The sequence below is a fragment of the Cydia pomonella genome, chromosome 6 (assembly GCF_033807575.1).
Source record: "Cydia pomonella isolate Wapato2018A chromosome 6, ilCydPomo1, whole genome shotgun sequence".
NCBI classification, from domain to species: domain Eukaryota; kingdom Metazoa; phylum Arthropoda; class Insecta; order Lepidoptera; family Tortricidae; genus Cydia; species Cydia pomonella.
Window position 1 is genome coordinate 9,053,862 of NC_084708.1, and position 13,912 is coordinate 9,067,773.

The window sequence follows — 13,912 nt, forward strand, 5'->3', positions numbered from 1 at the left end:
GAAAAGAATCGATACATTAATTTTCACGCTATTCTCTGGCATGAGAAATTTTTGTTAGTTATTATGTCAAAGTATCAAGAGGCCAAGATCAGTATAAAACTGATATCTAATACGGCATATTTGCGCCACACCTTGGAACCTCCTTTTGCGTTCGGTTAGGTGTAGTCAACAAGTTAGTTCTGGACTAAAGTTGTTAAGAACTTTCTCGAGCTTCTAGCCGTTGATATTAACCAGCTTGCTTGCTGTCAATAGCCGATGTTCAATCAAATTAGAACATATATTTTAAATTAGAACCATAGAAATTTCACTAATATGACGACCACAATAGAATTAATAATAATCATTCTTTCGTTTTCGCCCAATAGCCTAGTTCATTTTAGATTCCATGAACTCTCAATAGTTCTTACATTCGGGCGGGTGCTTCCTCTGGGTGTGTCCCATAACACGGGCAAGGGCAGCATCACCCTCTTACATCTCTTTAAAGTGTCAAAAGGGTCTGTACAGTCACGTCTGAAAAAATCGACACGATCGAAGTGTTAAAAATATGTAAACACGACCTTATGACCCATATATTAGAGAAGCGTACACATATTTTTGGCACTTTTTTAGACGTGACCGTTCATGTTGCCTTGGGCTCCGCGCACGCATCCGGAACACCATTGTTCCGTGATGGGTAAAGACAAAAACAACACAATAGATATAACAAAGTATAGATGCTTCCTAACTTTAACGCGACTGCATACTAACCTACCTACCCTAAAAACTGTTCCTGCGATGACACCATAAATTCTGAAATTCAAAGTTTTTTTCTGCATAATCTATTACGATATTATTGGGAATGGACAATTTTCTGGCAATAATCACGTTACTAATGCGACCGTTGAAATATACATGTACCTACTAGAAGTAATGCACTAGGAAATTTTTTAATTTTTATACATTGTTTCCATTAGACATTCACAACTTACGTTCCAAACATACAATATTAACACAACAATGATTACGTCGTTGTTACAAAACAAATGATATTTTCTTTATTGGGTAAAAAAGATCATTAGAAATACTAAGTAAATATTAGCTTTTTTCCGTAATTCTTTGAACAGCGGCGTTTCAATAAAATCTACAAATAAAAAGCACTAATATTTGTAAATAACTCTTCAACAATATTTATGTAAACAATCACATAAAATTGTATTTCTAAAACACACTGTTTAGCTTATAACTTTTCAAACGCTTGTTTATTACTTACTTATTCTATTTGAAAGTACTGGCAATAATAGAAAATCACTTTGTTAAATGGAATACATTCAATTTGTCCGAGTTTAACGAATGCTTTAAATTTTAATTAAATATCAATACTACGAACATTTATGTAGGTACAATTCACGTTAGCCGGGCCGGAGCGCGCTTGACTAGAAGCCAAAACAATGTGAACCGTACCTTACTATATATAAAGGTAAAAATATAATAGCCATAATTTCTAATTCCGTATAAATTTTATCAGGTACATAGCTGCCAATATAGTCACACGCGTTACTTTAAGCAATATTCTGGTGAAATGCTCCTGCACCAATTCCGTTCTGTTCCAAAACGTACCGAATTTTGAGACACAAAGTTCTCGACACGACAGCTGGAATTCAATCTCGCTACACTGACACTTATGTTGATTGTCAAAAGGTAGCGATATGTGTAAGGTACTTATCCCTATCCTAAAATAGTCTACATTTTCTGATTTTCTCCCAAAGTCACCAAATAGAGCCAATTGATGCAACTGTCTTCCTACGAAGAAAAGCCGTGTGTCCTTGAAACGGGTGTGTAGCCTGTGTAGATAAGCCTTTTCTATCCTAGCACAGTATGTAAGTTTTGTTCCTTGCGTAAAGCGAGCCCCGAAGGCTTCGTTACGACGCGGATGATCCGCTTCCCGGCGGGAACTCATCCGTTCCTTGCTTGTCTATTATTTTACAAAACAACAGTGTGAGAAATGTATAGAATTTAAAAAAGATCTATTTTCTCGGTGGAAAATACACGTACAAAATACAAGCTTGATTGTTTGTGAAGCTGTAAAAGCATTATTTTATCGTGCCTTGTAGAGAAAATCATAACTTTTAGGCATTGAAAATACCGCGCGTAGCTTTCAAGTCGACAACTACCTATCTCTTTCAAGCAAAAAGCCTAATATTCGGTGAATGCGAGACTAAAGAAAATCTCGATTCCTTACGCTCTGTGTGACTGCAAAGTACGGAGTGTGGTTAAAGATTCACAAAGCTTTTGCGAATATCTAACTTCGATTATTTTTATTTGTTGCATGTTTCCTGGACGGTCTGGACTTTTATACGAGTATTTACATGCAATGAATCTAGAAGAAATTAGACAATGTTAATAAGTAAGCGTATTTGAAAATTATCTACTGAAATAAACCACTTAAAATAATTATTCGTTATTTTGACTTAACTTATATAGCCTGGACAGAACATTACTCTTTTAGGTATAGGTTAGCTAGAAGAGATCCTTCTTAGGGATAAGTTCGCCCTTGTACTACACAATTATATTCTATCTGATGTAAATTTATATTTCTTTTTTTCTCGTACAATGAAGATTGTACAATTTACATCAATTGTAAAATTTACATACATCATGTTTAATTACTTACTTATTTACTTACGAAGCGGCTATCCATTATTTTAATCTTGAACTTATTATTTCCTAATTATTTCTTCTTTTTAGCAAAACATCAAAACAAAATTTAACCTTAACACGTATATATCCAATGTTACGCTTCCCGCGTGCACCACATCCGCAACCCAAGCCGTAGAATACACGAAGCTTTAAAACAGTTCTAGCAGCGAGTTTTAAATATTAATTCTCGTTTTCCGCCTTGATCAAGAAAGCCGAGTAGAACAGATAATTTGAATTTTTAAACAGTTTGCAGTGGATGATTAATCCGAGTTGCCCGCCAGGGATTCCGTTTAATGAACGATTCAAAAATAATGACATTGCCAATTTGCCATTTGTACTTTTACCTGAAGTCAATAACCTCGCCTGTCGTTCCCTAATTTGATAATTAAATAGTCATTTTAAGTTGTAACTAACTGTGAAATTATTTAACGTTTAATGATATTATTTAATATATCATGTAATGTTTTGTATCTGTATTACTGTCCTAAGGGCTGTAACATGTGCACAGTGGTTTGCAAAGATTACAGAGATACATGAATATCTAAAGATTCCAACTATCAAAGTGTAAGCTAACAGATATTGTGTTAAGCACAAAGAACAACTAAAACAACATACAAACGAACTTGCGAGGAACTTGGTGACAACACCAATAACAATACGAGTAAGCTGAAAAGATGGCAAATACTGCGGCTGGACTAGAGGCACTAGAAGATAAATTCTATCAAAGTCAAGAGAGAGTATTTAATGGAATAGGTACTTACCTCTCAAAACCCTAAAAAAAGATTGCAGCCGCGCGATTGTAGATAAAACAAGAGAGAAAAAGAATATGTATTTTTGTTATTTTTGGTTGTCTTCCCGATTACATAAAACTTTTTCCGTTTAAGAAATTCTGCAAAAGTCATTTCGTACTATAGTTAATTTTATTTCTTAGGAACACTGACGGCTAGAGTAACAAAATAGGTAGCGAAATAAAAACAGTAAGCCAATTACGTACAAGTGTCCACAGGTAGAAACTGCGTAAAGTACATGACGTGCGAAATTGCAAAATTAATAATGTGAGACTGAGTTTAAACATTGAAAGAGAAGAACAAAAGAGAAATAATTTTTCGACTAATAAATAAATAATGGTTTGAATGTACGTAGTTGGCAGTTTTTATTGAAAACACGTTTACCCTATACTAGTTGAAACTAATTTTCCGTACCGCGTCTGTGAAAACATATTTTCACGCGAAAACTAGTTTTGACTACTTAGGAAAACGCTTTTTCACTTAAAACGCCCTAACTTTTAACTTCTCAATTTTAGGATTAGTATTGAGAAATGGACTAAATGTTTTACTTGTGTTTCGTTGCAAATATTTCTTAGATAAGTTCCTGTTAACATTTTTTAGACAACTTGTCTCGGTAATAAGTTACTGCAAATTTTATATGTTCAAAATGTGACAAGCTTTACACTACATTAAAATAATCCAAATTTATACTGACCTGTAAATGCGTTGACCTCAAATATTTAAGATACATCATTATATTACCTCTTAAGCACGTCAGTTAAGAACTTGAACGTCTTTTATTACTCTATTGTTACGAACTATCCTAACACTAAAGACTCTTCAACAACCTTTACTCAATCCTTGCTCTCAGTATCTCTTGCTATCTCTCATTAGCAAAGGATTGAGAGTAAAGTTAGACAGAGAGCTAAGATGGAAAATATCTACCCTGGTCTTTAAGGATAGTGCTAATGAGCTTGGCCATTACAGGGGTGTGCGTGCGTAAACCCGGGGGCGTCTTGCTATCTTTGGAAACACATGTTTGCGTTGAAAAGCTAGTTTATTTGGATTTTATGCGAAAAATAGAAAGTTATATGGCTATATTGCAATATAAACAAAGAGACATTATTGCTCTCCTAAAATAGAAAAGCCTATCTACATAGAGAGTATAAAATACAATCAAATGTAATATTTGTTGCTCATATTTATCTATACTCCAAACGAGGAAACCTCATAGTCCGCCATGTCTACCCGTCAGTTTGCAAAACAGTGAAGCAGATGATGCAGTGCAAATAATAAAATTAACACGACGATGACCACGAAAAGATTAGAAAGATTAAATATACATGATATTGTGACCGATAATGTTTTCTACTAAAGCGTGTATTATATTTATTAAAAAAAATCTTTGATTTCAGGCAGAGTCGACATACACATATTAAAATAAAAAATAAATTAAATTACAAATTAGAATACAAATTATTACTAGCTATTAAACATAATTTAGTTATATTACACAATTACATACACGTAATATAAATAACATTGGTGTTTTGTGCTTTCTATATGTAAACACAGAGAACCAGTTTTGCCAAGAAATTAAAAGCAACGTAGGTAGTTAGTTTTTGTAAAACAAAGCTCTCTTTTCTTTCAGAAACGTTAGACCACGTATTTAAAACCCAAAATAGAATTAGTACTCGTTTATAAATAAAGTAAGATACTCTTTTATTTAACGACGTGCACGTCCTACTCGACCTACCCAACCCCACCCAATTTACGAATCAAAGCAAATTTTGAAGATAATCCTTATTAACGTAATATTCAGCTAAATCAGGGCAGTGCCTAAATATTGTATTGAATGAGCGCAAACATTACGCAGCGTATTTGTACGAGTATAACGCTAATGATAACAAAACAACGCAAAACAATTTTCTGTTTATATGTGTGTTAATTAAGTCTCATAAGTAAAGTATAATAATTATCAAGTCCATAGCAAAGTTTACTAATGCTTGTTATTCTCAATGTTTTGATGAGCGTCTAAGTGAGCTGCTGTATGACAAATACGACCTTCTTTAAAAGATAAATTATATCATATCAGTAAAACAAAACAATACTGATACCAAATTTAGCAAAATTTTCCTTTTGTTTGCTCCCTGGCAATTTTTAATAAGCACATTTTAGTACAAAAACTCTTATATCGTCAAACTAAAACTAACGTTACAAAATGTGCAAAATATAAAGAACATTACTGATGCCTTAACTGATCATTATCTATATGCATAAGTACGTGGGTCTTTTTCTTTTCGTTGTCTTGTTTTTTGTTCCCAAAAAATGTGACGGAGTGTAACTTTTTGTCTGAGATGAAATTTAGTTCATAATTTTTCTCCTGGTAAATGTAATCTGCAGCTAAAAAGACATGCAATATAGCACTCGTCTTTTTATTTATTTGATGAAATACAGAAATACAAGCGTGACAAAGTGGTCCAAAATAAGACAACGGAAATAATTTCGGCCCACGTATGTACTGCCGCTAGGGATTGCAAACCGGATTGATTTTCAATCCGGCGGGATCCGGCCGGATTTTGGCCATAATCCGGCCGGATCCGGCCGGACCGGATCCGGTTTGGTATAGGGATATTAAAGTTAATTAAATTACTTATTTTTCGAATTTTTTGCGTAATACGTATTCCTAAATCTATAATTTGAAGTTAATCAATAACTTCTTAACAATAAAATAGAACTTGGTAGTAAAAAGTGTCATAATATCAATATCACTTTAAAAACAAAATTTGAAATTGGTAATTTATCATATTTAACCATTCACAAGTGCTCAAATTTTCGTTTACAATTATATATTTGATTAGTTTCCAAAGCCTGATGATAGGATGTCGGGTGGAGCTCCTTGAAAGGACAAGTTTTCGTAACTGTTCTTTGATTGAATTCTTTGTATTGACATCCATTCTAGCATAGAGAAATAAGAAGTACATAGAGTGCTCAGTCTATACATCAGTTTTGGTACCAAAACGCTTATTATATTCGTAGTCGACATCTACCTAATATTATAACCAGAGTAACCGGAACTATATTTTCAACTCCTACGCTTACTCTGGTTATAATATTAGATGAAAATCGTTGAGCATTAGACTTTTTGTTTGTCGTGATATTGTCGAGTAGCAGTACTGAGAGTTCCGCTACTTGACGCTAAATGTAGACTACGAAAATAATAGTATTTTTGGTAACAAAACCGTTGTATGGAGTGAGCACTCTTGGTCTTCTTAATTCTCTTTGATTCTAGTAACAAAAGAAGATATTTTACTTTTAACCAATTATGATATTAAATGCGCTCTAGTATAAATGCGCGAGTATTATCTTGTTCTAATTTTTTGTCCGAGAAAGTAGTAGACTGTATGACTTAAAAAATTGTCCTTTTTTTAATTTATAGAAAAGTATATTGGTCAAATTATAGGGAACAAAACACGATACGACGATCACATGCGAAAAATAATAGAATGTAGGATTGAAAACCATCGCGGAAAGGGACTCCCTAAGAAAAGTTACATAGATCAAATAAAGCATTGGCTAGACGTAGAGTAGCATGTATCAGGAGATGAAGGAAATTGCATAAGATTGGATGAAATTGTAAAGACAATAAATTCTCTCTTAAATTTGAATAGAAAAGAATCTAAATTTTATCATATATATACATATATCGGAGAAAACTAAAAATTATCAATATTATCATATATTCATTCACACATATTGATGAGCCCAACTGTAGTCGGTTGAGTACCGCAGACTTAATCCTGCTCATTTGTTTACTTTTAATCTCCTATCCCAACATTATGACAACATTAACCTTCTCTTTAGCATAAATTACAAATGCCTTCCATGGCATTTCCATCCTTAATTTTTTCCTTCTAATACAGTATTTATGTAATCGTCATATCGTGCCACCAACATGAAAGAAGAAGAAATCCTCTTCTGTTCCCAGTCATCGTCATAATGAATATATTTTTATCTTACTAAAATTAAACTTTTTCATTAATTTTTTGTTCTGTTCAACTTCATACCTCGCATCCAGCGCCTTTTCCTCATCTGAAACGCACAGCGCGTGCTGTATTTAGGCGTTTTTTTATTTTACCGGATCCGGTCCGGATCCGGTGATTTTTACCGGATCCGGTAACTCCTGAAAAGTGCCGGATCCGGCCGGATTACCGGATCCGCCGGACCGGATTGCAATCCCTAACTGCCGCCTAGTACCGTCCTCTTCTCATTAGAAGTAAATCTTCTTCTTCTTCCTCGCGTTGTCCCGGCATTTGGCCACGGCTCATGGGAGCCTGGGGTCCGCTTGACAACTAATCACAAGAAGAAGTAAGAAACGAATTGAATTGAAATAAAGAAGAAGAAAGTATTTAAGTAAATATTCTTTATTGTGCACCATACAGTTAAAATAGACAGGAAATTAAGAAACACATAAAAGCTAGGTAACAACAGGCGGTCTTATCGCAAGTACAACAGGGTTTTGTCTATATTCTACGCAAGCCCAATGAGGATGCGAGACTTTACGTAAACCTTTAAAGTATTTTCGGAGATGTGTGCAGGTTTGAACCGACTGAGTTAAGTTAAAACATTTCTATAAATAAATTCCGAAATGCTAATTGCGACCTGTTCATCTCGTCTGTGTAGCCTCGCCACTTGCTTTGTTAATTGTTTTTTCCGCAGCCGAGATCCGTGTAATGAGCCCGGCCATTAGCGCCGTATTGCCACCCCTCAGTTTCCACTATTTTAATACTATTCTGTGGACGATTCCGAGGATTTTTTTTTGTTTTAGTTTATAAACATGTTATTTCAACTGAAAAGTCAGTAAAGTTGTGAAAAAGATAGTAACGAATGCTAGATTTTTTTCTAAAACTGATAAATACATTCAGATAATTTGCTTTTCACTAATAGGTTGCATATAAGTTATACAGGATTGTAACTCGGAGAAATCTAGAGTGATATTTTTTATATACCTAACTCACAATGTTTGCTAGGGTGTTTGTTGGGTGTAGGGTGCAAGTTTTTTAGGTAAAATTTTGCTACTACTACGAGTACTATTTGGCCAGTTCTTCAATGAAATGTTGAAAAAGCAGAAAAACTTTTTTTAATACCACGTCGGTGGCAAACAAGCATACGGCCCGCCTGGTGGTAGGTAAGTACTCACCGTAACCTATTATAACACCAGAGATATTACATGCACGTTGCCGATCCTTTAAAAACCTGTACACTGCTTTTTCGAAAAACTCCATAGTGAAGCCCCTCGGGAAAACCTCGGCAGGGAGCTCATTCCACGGTCGAAGCGTCCGCGGGAGCAAATTCCTCTTAAACCGCACAGTGCGCGACCATGTAAGCTCTAGGGTGTGAGGATGAACACCCTGCCGACGGCGAGCGCTACGCTGATAGAAAGCGTCCGCTGGCATCATGTCAAACAATTCTTCAGAGCACAGCTCATTGTACGAGTACAAGCGGTAGAAAACACACAAGGAGGCAAAGTCTCTCCTTAGACTTAAAGGTTCAATACCGCTTGTACGTTTGGGATCGTCGACTATTCGTGCAGCGCGCTTTTGGACCGAGTTGAAGGGTCCAAGCTGGTATCGTGGCATCCTTTTTATATATTCTTGAAATAGGTGTTCTTTCGGCAAACCGTTTATTTATATCAGTAAAATAACTGTCAATGGCAATATTTTACGAAAGTATTAAAAACATTGCGTAAGGCACTACATTATTAAAATATAAGTATTATTTACTGATACTGCACTAATTTATTTACGTGCCTACTGTAAAGTACGTACATGTTAATGCTCTGCAATAACGTTAATATTACGAATGAAATAACGATGTAAACGTTTAAATAACGGCCCTTAAACTATTATGCTACGTCGCAATTATTACGTTTTACCACGTGACTGGGTTCGATATAAACGCGTTACGCGATAAATATTTCAACCGCTCGATCTTCATCCTAAATCTAGCTCTCGAAACTCAACCTTGTATATCTGTAGATAAAGCTTAGTACGCTATAAACCACAGTAACTTAGTACGAGCTAGCAAAAATAACTCGATTAGTGATTTTAATTGACGACAATTTGAAGTTCGCAGCTAATGAGATCACCCCGCAGGTGGCGCCAATAGCGACGACGTTAACTCGGAAATTAATGATTCAAATACCTAAACGTTTCTCTTGAAGTCGGGCGGAAAATTTTAGTCGACGTATTTGATGTTAAAACTGAAGAACTAATGAACAACAATCGTTTGCTAAATATTTTTGTGAATGCGAATCATTTTACTTTGTTATGTTTAATCAAAGGAATACTGTCTTTATGAATACGAGTACCAAGCTAAAATGTATTTATCAATTTAATTTTAAGAAATAAAACAATGAAGAAATCCGGTTCATATTTATATTTTTAACTTAAAGTAAAATGTTCCTGTTTAAATGGCTTTGTGTGTTAGTTTATTCTCATCTATCATTATCCAGTAGCTTACTCAGCTACTGCTTCGAAATGTCGATGTCTTTCCTTCGCAACATCTTCGTCATCCGCTTGGAGACCATTAGCATGCATGACATCCCTAGAAACAGTTTACTTTGCGTGGTATTCAGTTTTCGATACATTCACACTTACCACTTTATACTTATCATGGCTATCACTATTCTCAAGAGAATCCTTCCACAACTTCTGCATATTCACGCGCCACTACCAATGAGATTGCCTTTTCATCTTTGATGCTGTATGACACTTACAATATCATGCTAAGGCTAAAGGCACAACTTGCTTGACTCCTACAGTGACAAAATATGTGTAACAGTCTTCAATATCTACACAGTGATTCCATCGTAATATTTTTTTTCTAAACTTTTATATTAGTTTCAAGACAACGCCCAGTGCCAAGTTAAAAATACGGAAATTTACATGCATCGACGACGTGACAAATGATAATGCCATATTCGGAAGTGATAATTTCAGGTTTTTAAACACCATGCCGTAAGTCACAAATTATACATTAGCATACCTTTGTTGACACGACAGCGGGTTGCTAATAACACCTAGAACCCTTTACATATGTATTTTTTAACGTACAACACCAATCATATCGAAATCGTAACCGCATACGGCTGTACAGGACTAACAGGACACAAAAGAAACGGCATTCGCAATTTTTATCAAAAAATATTGACATATGTTTGTTGTTGGTACTAAGCGTCGATATATTATATACTCAGGAATAAATACCTTTTTTTTAACTCCGACAAATAAATTTATATATTGTATATTTTGTGATGCTGGTAAATCGATATATGGGCATCGGTATCGCTCCTAGCGTTAAGAGAAACCCGTAGTTTTATTGTTTTAGACAGTTATATGCGCACGACAAGTTTAGGAAATTAATATTTCGGTCAAGTGTCGGAATGTTAACTCCTGAATAACACCAGTATTTGTGGATCCCCTTTTGTAGAAAGCGGAAACATAGTTAGGGATCAGTATAAAATAGGGAATCTTAATATCATAGCGCTATGAATTTCTGTAAGGGGAGTAGATTAAAACAATGGACGTGTTTGCAATGTCGAAACCGGTGCAACCCTTCGGCTGCGTTTTAATTGCTGGGGCGACTCCGAGGGAAGGGCATGAAATGTTTAAGCCTTTCAATCTAACGGGTTACGTGCGTTTTGTTTCATCATAAATGAATTGATAACTTTACACGGGTAAAGTGAAAACAAATCCGATACTTTCCTCTAGCAAGTTACTTATTAAATATTTGTGTCTATTTCATTAGTCCATAGATTACTAGGAGCTTCGTTAGAGTAAAATACAGTGAGCCTAAATATAAATGTTTTTATTTTCTGTAGTATCACTATTATGTGATTCGAATTTAATAATCCTGTGATGAAACGGTTATGTATATGATCTGTCAGATCACTGACAGACACACACACACACTGACAGTTCCTGCGCCATCTTGATATTTAGCCTCATGATTAATGCCTTTATTTTTTGCTCATTAATATTGTTTAAAGTGTAATATCGATAGCTTATTATATAGTAAACGAATGTGGTAGTGTGTAGAATGGAGAATTCATCCTGAAACGCGTTTAACCACCATTTTGGAGTTAACGGCCGGTAGTCCACGTGCTACTTGTAAAGTCCAGCTATTGCGTTACAACAGCCAATAAAATCACCATATACCTTGTAGCTTGTACTAACCGTACAATTTTAGTCGTATCTAAAGCTCCTAATACTGGCGAAATTGTCCCACTGGACTGAAGCCATTTAATTTTAAAAGAATGAATGAATGAATAAATGAATATTACTGTTGAAGCTGACAAATCATATCCATAACCGTTTTATAACAAAATTATAAAGTAAGAATTGCTCTCCATTTCTAGTATATTATTATAATGTAATATAGTACAGGGTAATGTAGCTAAGACGAAAGAATTCATGAGGTATAAATAAAAATCTAATATGTAAAGTGATATAAAATAGGATTATTCCACTACAGATTTTCAATATAAATTATTACTCTTCCTTACATCAACTTGGACGTCGTAATTGATACAAAGTCGTTTCCTTAGAAAGATTCCATAGCAACTTTGTACGACCCAGTAAAGTTAGCACGTGATTCAAGCTTTAAAAACTTCTATATAAGTTTGTGTTCGCCTATAAAACTACAGATGTCGCTTGTAAAACTATTTCTATAGAGGGTAACTTCGGGTAACCAGACCTATTATTCATTTAGATACTGTGACCATAGCACGTCATGTATTTTGATGTATTTAAACTTATTTGTAATATAGTTGTTGAGAGTATACAATTTAAAGCCCACGACAGAACACATTCTGGCACCGTCGAGCGCGGCTTACTAATTGTCCAACGACGTATTTCACACAACTTCAAAGTCTGTGGGTTTTAATACTTGCATTAGATAACAGAGTTTGCAGAAGAATGTATAGAGAATATTTAACAGATTTGGAGCGTTCGAACGTCATAAACCACCACCAAAGGTCAGTCTATTAGGAGTCCCAGACAAGCTGGGATCTCTTGTCTGTTGACCTAGATTATATTGTCATCTTTAATTAAAGTATAAAGATATCCAGTAAGTCGACGTTTACTCATCATCATCATATCAGCCCTTTATCGCCCACTGCTGAGCTAGGCCTCTCTTCCAGTACGCCACTTGTCCCGGTTCTGAGCTAATCTCATCCAGAAGTGACCCGCAATCTTCCGAATGTCGTCCACCCAACGAGCTTCTTTCATCTGAAAGCGGCCACCATTCCGTTAACATTTAGTCCACCTGCCATCACTGTGCCTAGCAACATGTCCCGCCCAACTCCATTTTAGTTTGTTAATGACGCAACCCACGTCTAGCACCTTGGTGCGGCGATGGATCTCGACATTCCTTACTCGATCTTGAAGCTTGATACCGAGCATGGCACGCTCCATGGCTCTCTGTGCTAAACGGATTTTATGCACAGCCTCCCTGGTGAGCGTCCATGTCTCGGCACCGTAGGTCATGGTGAGCAGGACATATTGGTTGAAGAGGGGAGTTTTCAGGCATTGTGGAATGTTAGCAGGTCTCAGGATGTTCGCTAATTTATTAAATGCCGCCCAACCTAGCTGGATTCTCCTGGAGATCTCCTTCTGGTGGTGTGTTTTGTCAAATGACTGAATATGTCAAAGATACCAGTACTGCTCGACCACCTCTAGTATTTCGTTCCCAACCTTAATGATAATATTAACGCATAACAGAGCTTATTACTCAGTTTTTAACTAGAACGGGTACTGAAAGGCCTGAACTGCACCTTAATGATGGCTGCGGGCCGCCTATTGTAGCGCACCGAGCCATGGAGCCCGGAAAATTAAAGCCAAACTTAGTCACAAGTTGCCGAGTGGAGCGAGGAGTGTGTGAAAATTAAGTTTTACTGCGTAATATTTGCAGCGATTTTCGCTCATTTTTTATACCCCGAAGCAAACAGTGTTATAAGTTTTGTGTACATTTCTGTAAAGTACATAGCTCTCAGGTAAATTTTATTTTTTATTTATTTGAAAGTAGTAGAATATTTTAACTATAATTCCAGTCAAAATTAATTTTAAATCTAGAGTTTTAATGTACATTATCGAATACGTATCTACTTATAAATAATTTCAAATTTAATTATGGTCGATATTACCCTTTAAAATTAAAGCAAGAAAATAAAAATATGTTTAACTAAATTTGTTTAAAACATATAATTAATTTAATGCTAAATTAATACTGTCCGTTAATGTAATAAATATATCCTTAATCCATTTTCCTTAAAATTCATTTCAACTTACCGTGATTCATACACAATAGTTTGTATACGAGTTTCCACCTATTCTTTAAAGGCTGTTTTAATTGACTTAGACAATAATTCAATATTTTTTTTTCTTTATAAAGATAACTACTGGTATTTC